The sequence below is a fragment of the Desmodus rotundus genome, chromosome 5 (genome assembly GCF_022682495.2).
Source record: "Desmodus rotundus isolate HL8 chromosome 5, HLdesRot8A.1, whole genome shotgun sequence".
NCBI lineage: Eukaryota > Metazoa > Chordata > Mammalia > Chiroptera > Phyllostomidae > Desmodus > Desmodus rotundus.
In genome coordinates, this window is record NC_071391.1 from 136883513 (window position 1) to 136890564 (window position 7052).

Sequence of the window (7052 nt, forward strand, 5' to 3'; positions counted from 1 at the left end):
CATTATGTATCAGCAAAGAGATGGAAAAGGATTCTTATTTCACTGTCCTTTAAATAGATCTTGGCCAGATGCTGACAGCATTGACTATTTGTTTGACCCTTTGACTATTTGTGTCCTTAGGACTAGGCTCATTTTAAAATCTAAACAGCTCTGAATATCTTCCATGTATTCAGCCATTTTATACTCTATATAATTTTATATTATATAGTATTTTATAAACATATATTTATAGATATCGACTTGTCTATCTAGAATATGGCAACATGTTCCTAAGCTGCTAAAATTTAGGAAGGGCATATGCACACACACACAAAGCTGTCCCGAGTAGCCAAAATAGCTGACGGAAAGGTAGTAAGACTCCTGAGTTTCATTCATGTGAAAACTTTAGGCTTACACTCAGATCCCACCACTTGACATACAGTTCTTTTCTTTTTTAAGAAAAATATGGAACACTTCACAAATTTGTGTGTCACCCTTGCTCAGGGGCCAGGCTAATCTGTGTATTATTCCAATTTTACTATATGTGTTGCCAAAGCAAGCATGACATATAGTTCTAACAACCTTAGTTAGAACTCAGCAACATTAAATATTAAAAATTAATAATTAAATAAATTTTATTTATTTAAATTTAATTAAATAATAATTTTTACATTAAATTATGTAAAAATTAAATAATTTACAATCCTTGGCTGACTTGAAGTAGAAAATCAGAGAGCAAGAAAGAAAACTCTAGGCAGGTAAATTGACAGAACTAAGGAGACTTGAGGAAACATCTCAGTCAATAATGTGCCTTGTTTAGATGATATAGTCAAACTAAATAAAGTGATACTAAATTTGTGCATTCAAGTCAAGAAAGGAAGGTGAGAGATAAGATGTGTTTTAAGTAGAATCTATTAATTCTCAAACCTTTGGCCAGTCACTACCTTTCTGGGCTTTAAACTCTTTATTAAAAAAAACAAGACAAACTATCTAATGTCCAGATTTCAGTATACTCTAGAATTCTATAACTTCAGGTGACAATAATAGCTTGTTGACAAGGACACAATCAGAAGTCCTATGGGTGGGAGGGGATGAGTGGAGGTGGAAGAGGATATGGGGGGATAAGGGTAATGGCAAAAATACAATAAAATAAAAAATAATTTATAAAAGAAAAAAATAAGTGCTATATACTATGGTATGTCCTATATTTTTATTACATTTACTATTATGACAACCACTATTATGAATATAACATTTTGCCGGCATTTAAATACTTCAGTTGTCTGAGACAATTAAGAGTGAGACAGGCAGAGCAATGTGCTTCAATAGTGTAAAAGGCATTACTTTTTCATAATCAGAATAACTAATATTTATGTTCTTTAATTTAACCAGCAATTAGTGAACCAATACTATGTGTCAGGCACAATGTTAGGAGCTAAATCATCATGGGAAATTAATTATTTTCATATGTTTCAGGAGACAGGTGAAGAGCAATAACTAAATAAAAACTTAAAGTATGCAAATGATTTGGAAGGAATTCTTCCCAGAAGCTGTCCAACAGAAAACTTCATGCAAGTCCTCAAATATATCTGTTCAAACATGTTTACTGATGCATTGTTTGTAATAGTAATACATTGTAAATGATCTAAATGTCCATCAATAGAATGAGCGAGCCTTATATACAAGGTCTGTCCGAAAAAAGGCCAGCCATTGTTAATATAACAAGAATGGTTTGTAGGACATTGATGTAAACTGGCAGCCAAGGAGAGTGGACTGGAATGTGTGTGTGTGAACAACAATGACTTCACTGTGCTGGTCAAAGGAGGGGGTAGATGCCATTGAGTGAGTATGTGTACTATGTAGCTGTTGCATTCAAAATGACTGAGTAGAGCAATTAATCTGCATCAAATTTTGCTTTAAGCTTGAACATTCCTCTGCAGAAACTATTCAGGTGATTTCAGAAGGCTGCAGCTATGGGCAACTGGTGATCGGCAGCTTCATCTCAAGAATGCATCCACTCATGCATCACATCTCATGCAGAGTTTTTTTTAGCAAAACATCAAATCACCCAGGTGACACAGCTCCCCTACAGCCCAGATTTGGCACCCTGTAAAATTTTCGTGCCCCACTATATTTTCATGTGGAAGTATCAAAACTTTTATTTAAAACAACATGCTTTACAAGAATTTGGAATAAATAGCTAAGTTGTTTCATCTGCAATTTGGTGAGTAACTAAATTGTGAACTTGCACTTAGTTCCTCCTTTCTTCATTCTGGTTGGCTTTGAGCTTTCAATAAAGCTTTTCACCTGAGCTTGCTCTTTAAGAGACCTGTATTCAGAACATATGATAATAACAAGTGTATGCATGCCAATTTGTTTACTGTGAGTCTCTCAGAGGAAATCGTGTGCATCTGTCTGTTTACTTTTCTTTGGAACCTAGAAGGTCACCTCTAAAAATAATCTTGCTCAGTGTCAGAGCTTCTGTGACACAGAGGTACATTCCTCACATGCTCTCCACAGTTAGTGCCCTATTCGAGAGATATCCAGTTCCCTAAGGGACTCAGACCAGAGTAGGGGAGAGAAACAGCTGCCAGCTAAACTGTCCAGCTCTTGATTCATTTAATATTGGATACAAAGGAAGCCCTTTAAACAACAGTGCATACCTCTTCTCATGGCTACCCCTCTAGACTAGCAATGTTGAACTTTTAAATTTTTATTGGCTAAATATTTCTTCTTTTGTCAATTTCTAAAAGATATATTAAGAGAATATCTGAACTAGAGCCTATGCTATGGTTATTTGACTTTGCAATACACACACTTGGAGTGCCTAGCCAGCCTCGACCTCTTCTGGAAGGGCCCTGACGCTCTTGTTGGTTGAGTGGGCCTGAGGAACCATGCTCATACCAGGGAAACACAGCCCATTTGCCCTTGTCCTCCACCTCACTCTTCCCTAGTTGAACCTTCCATTACCCCATTCTGGGCTGGGACCACATTGTGCAAGGTCTTGAAAGCCAGACTATGAAGTTTTACAAGGGAATAAGTTGATGAGAACTCTGCTTTAAGATTAACGTGGCATCAGTGTGAATGTGGCATGTGAGGAGAAAGAGAGATCGGTTGGAAGTCTATTGCACAAGTCAGAAATAATGAATGCCATGGACAGAAGAGAAAAGAATGATGGTAACTGAAGAATTGGAATCTATGGAATTTTATAGCTGACTGGATCCAGGGTGCAAAAGAGTTCCATATGTTCCAGAAGTTTCTAAGACTTGTGCCAGGAAATTGGTGGTGCCATTATGAAGAAGAACTCATCTTCTAACTGTCCAGGAACCTCATACTAACAACTGTTTTGTCATTTGTCTTCAACTGTTTATTCTCATTGATTCCTTTCCATTTAAGCCTAATCAAGAATCTCCCACATTTAAAAACAAAAACAAACCTTTCCCCTTGAGAGGTGATGGGAAGCGTAGGCTACTAACATCCTGATTTTATATGTAGACAGTCAAGAGATGCTGTCTACAATTAATGGAATGAAAAAATGGAGCTTACATAGGTTTCGAAGGTGGCCAGTGGAGAAACCAAGAATGGTGATACAACTACTTTGAGTGAGAGAGGAGAAACAGAGAGAGATATGTAAACTAAATTCTTATTCAACCTATCAGGAAATTAATAATGTCTAGGCTGATAAATCAAGAAATAGTCATATTAGAAGGTTAATTAGCGATACGGAGGTTACAACAACACAGAAGCAGTTCAAACTTGTTGTCTCTGGCTTGGAAAAGAGTGGCTCAGAGGATTGTTGGTTTTTTGTTTTTGTTTTTTTGTCTCCACCTCCCACCTGATTGCTGCTTTTTTTGAACCATTTGTATCTATCTCTTTGATGAGGATTTTTTTTTCTTTTCAATATGGTAAGGAGAGAGGCCTTAAAAAATAACCCTCCACACCCTTGCTGGTGTGGCTCAGTGGATTAAGTACCCACCGAGGAACTAAAAGGTCACCAGTTTGATTCCCAGTCAGGGCACATGGCTGGGTTGTGGGCCAGGTCCCCATTTGGGGGTGTGAGAGAGGCAACCATCGATGTATCTCTCACACACCAATGTTTCTCCCTCCCTTCCCCTGTCTTCAAAAATAAATAGAATCTTTAAAAAAAAATCCTCCTCAAATCACATCTCCTAACAGCTACCATCATCTCTCTTCTTCCTTAAAATATATTTCTTAATATAATAATAATAATAGTAGTAGTAGCTAACATTTATTGAATTATTGTTATGTGCCATGCATTGTGCTAATCACTTTACTTTCATCACCTCATTTAATCTTCACAGCAAACTTATTGCAACTAGAAATATTGAAGGCACCTTCTGTGCTTACCATCCACATTTGCTTACAATTCAGTCTCTTCTCAATCCCTTGCAGGCTGGCTTTTGCCACCCAAATTCAACTTAGGCTGCTCTCAATGAGGGACCCATAATCCCTATTGTTGAAACTGGTTATACTTTCAGCATCTTTAACTCTACTCCTCTTCTCTCTTTGCTTCCACAAGACTACACTTTTTTGGTTTCCCTCCTGCTTCTCTGGTTTCTTCTCAGTCCCCTTTAAAATATTTTTTTTATTTACCTCCTAAATATTGGTATGCTTCAGAGTTCCTTCCTCAACTTGCTTTTCTTCTCACTTTATATCCCTTTGGACTATTTATGTACTCCTATTAAGTTACTACTGATGAAACTCAAACCTCTGTCTCTATACCCAGACTTCTTTCACATGAGCTATAAACCCATGGACCACTGTCTATCTGACATCCTGATAAAGGTGTCCCACTGATACCTCAACTCAGCAAATCCCAAGCAAAATGCATCAACATTCTTCTATACTTGTCCTTTCTGTGTCTTCCTCTCAGTGATTCTACCACTGTCTATACAGTTGCCCACTTCCAAATGTGAACATTGTCCTTGATTCCTTAGCTGCCCTCCACATCTAATAACATGTAATCAACCACCTGTACAACCACCTTTCTGGATTTCTCTCCACTCCTCCTCATCTAGGGGGCTACTATCTTACTTTGCATGGTCACCAACTCTTATCTGAACTGATGCAGTGGCCAGATAATTGGTCTCCCTGCCCTCCCTTCTTTGGGTCCCTCTCAAGTCCATTCTCTACATTGCAGCCAGAGTGATTCTTTCTCATATGCATATCTGAACCTGCCTCAATTCTGATGAAAGCATTTAATGGTTTCCTGTACCCTCAACCTAGATACTAGCTCACCTCTATCTGAGGCTACTGCTTTAGCACCTGCCACACAAAACCACTTGCAGCCTCTCAACTCTTTCTATTTTCAGGCATCTTCACTCACTGCTTCCTCTGCCTGGGATCATCCTTCCTACTCCATTTTCTTCCTTTCTAATTCCAACTAGTCTTCTTGATTCGGCATAGATTTTTTTTTTCCTTTGGTGGAGGCTTTTTGACCCCAAAGGCTGAGTTAGGTGTATCTTCTCTGTCTCCTTCACTAAACTGCAAACCTTTATGAAGTAGATGACAGTGTCAATTGAATGAATGTTAGGAAGTGGTCCTAAGGATTGGAAAGAACATGAGTGAGGACTGGGTTCCAGGAGTCAACCTCAACAGAATCTGCTGCTGAGCATCAGGCCTCTGGCACTGCTGAAGCTCAGGGATACAGCTGGCTGCTCTAGAACCATCTGGACATTAGAGTTCTGGACCAGGCAGGGCTGCTCCTGGGTCTTGTGAAGCTTCTCCTGCTGCCACCAGATGTTGGCTTGCAGGATCAGTGCCTGCTGCTCCAGCTGGTCTTTGATCGTCTGGAACATGCTTTGAAGGCCAGGAGGGAGCAATGAGTTAGGCCTCAATCTGAAGGGGGAGCTGGAGGTACAGGTTTTGAAGTCCTCAGTTTAGGGGCATTGAGCTGAGGCCTAGGAGTAAATGATACTGTATCTTGGGGAAGGTCAGGCCTAGGGAGCAGTAAAAAGATCTGCTTTTATAAAAGACAATGGAGGAATGGTCTGCTTCTTAAAGAAAAACCAGGATGAGGAGGGAGAAGCAACAGTGTACACACACTACAGAGAGATTGAAGAGTATGTGCCTGTGGGTTTGGACTTAATGAGGTCAGAGATGTCCTTGGAAAGAATGTTGAGATCTTTTGTGAGGTTAATCACTTGTTCTAGTTCAGAGTAGAAAGAAGGGGCTGTGTGGGACTTGGAGTTCCAGAGCAAAAGGCATCTGAACTGTATGCAGGGAAGGAAGGGCTGGTGACAGCAGTAGCAGCAAAAGTCATTCATAAATTAACCACAGGGTTGAGCCGAGGCATACTCCAGTGCTGAGATGCCAGGGCCCTTCCCCACTTCTGATCCCGCCCTACTAATACCTGCCCAGCTTGAGAATACTGAGGAATAACCAGGCATAGGTGGGCAGAAAACTATGGAAACATATACAAAACTGTATATATACAAGTTTTTTGTTTAGTAACTACCATTTATTCCTTTCTGTGTGACAAGCATTGTGCTGACTGTCTTGTGTATGTATGTCACTTACTCCTTACAACAATCCTTTAAAATATTGTCAATTAATTACTGAGAAACTGAGGTTTAGAGAAGTTAATCAACCTATTGAAAGTCAACTGGTAAGTGATGAGCTGAGATTAAAACTGAGATCTCTGCCTCCAGAGTCCTTGCTCTTCCCTAGCCTGCTGGCGTAGTGGTTGGGCAGCTTGGGGGAAGGGGTCTAAAGTCTTAGTCTGGGAATCAAGGGAGAGGCATAGCAAGTTTCTGAAAAGCTAAGGAACCTATTTTATGTACATGACCCACTTCCCTGCCTAACCAAGTAGTGGATGAAGTTTACTGCACATAAAGAACCATCTAGAGCCGCATAGTCCCATGACACCTTCTGCACTGATGGAATGTTCTTTATCTGTGTTGTCTAACATGGTAGCCACTAGCCATACATGGCTACTGAGCACTTAAAATGTGACTACTCTGACCAAGGAACTGAAATTTTTAACTTAATTTAATTTTAATTAGTTTAAATTTAAATTTAAAATCTGTTACTTGATTCAGTTTTTGGAAAAT

The 7052-nt window shown here is 39.3% G+C and overlaps 1 non-coding gene across 1 annotated transcript; it reads right to left on the reverse strand.

Annotated features, from left to right (window-relative positions):
* Window positions 1-438: 438 nt before the first annotated feature.
* Window positions 439-540, reverse strand: LOC112298218 (U6 spliceosomal RNA). Its single transcript, XR_002974124.1, has one exon. It is a non-coding gene; the product is annotated as a U6 spliceosomal RNA (small nuclear RNA).
* Window positions 541-7052: the final 6512 nt, after the last annotated feature.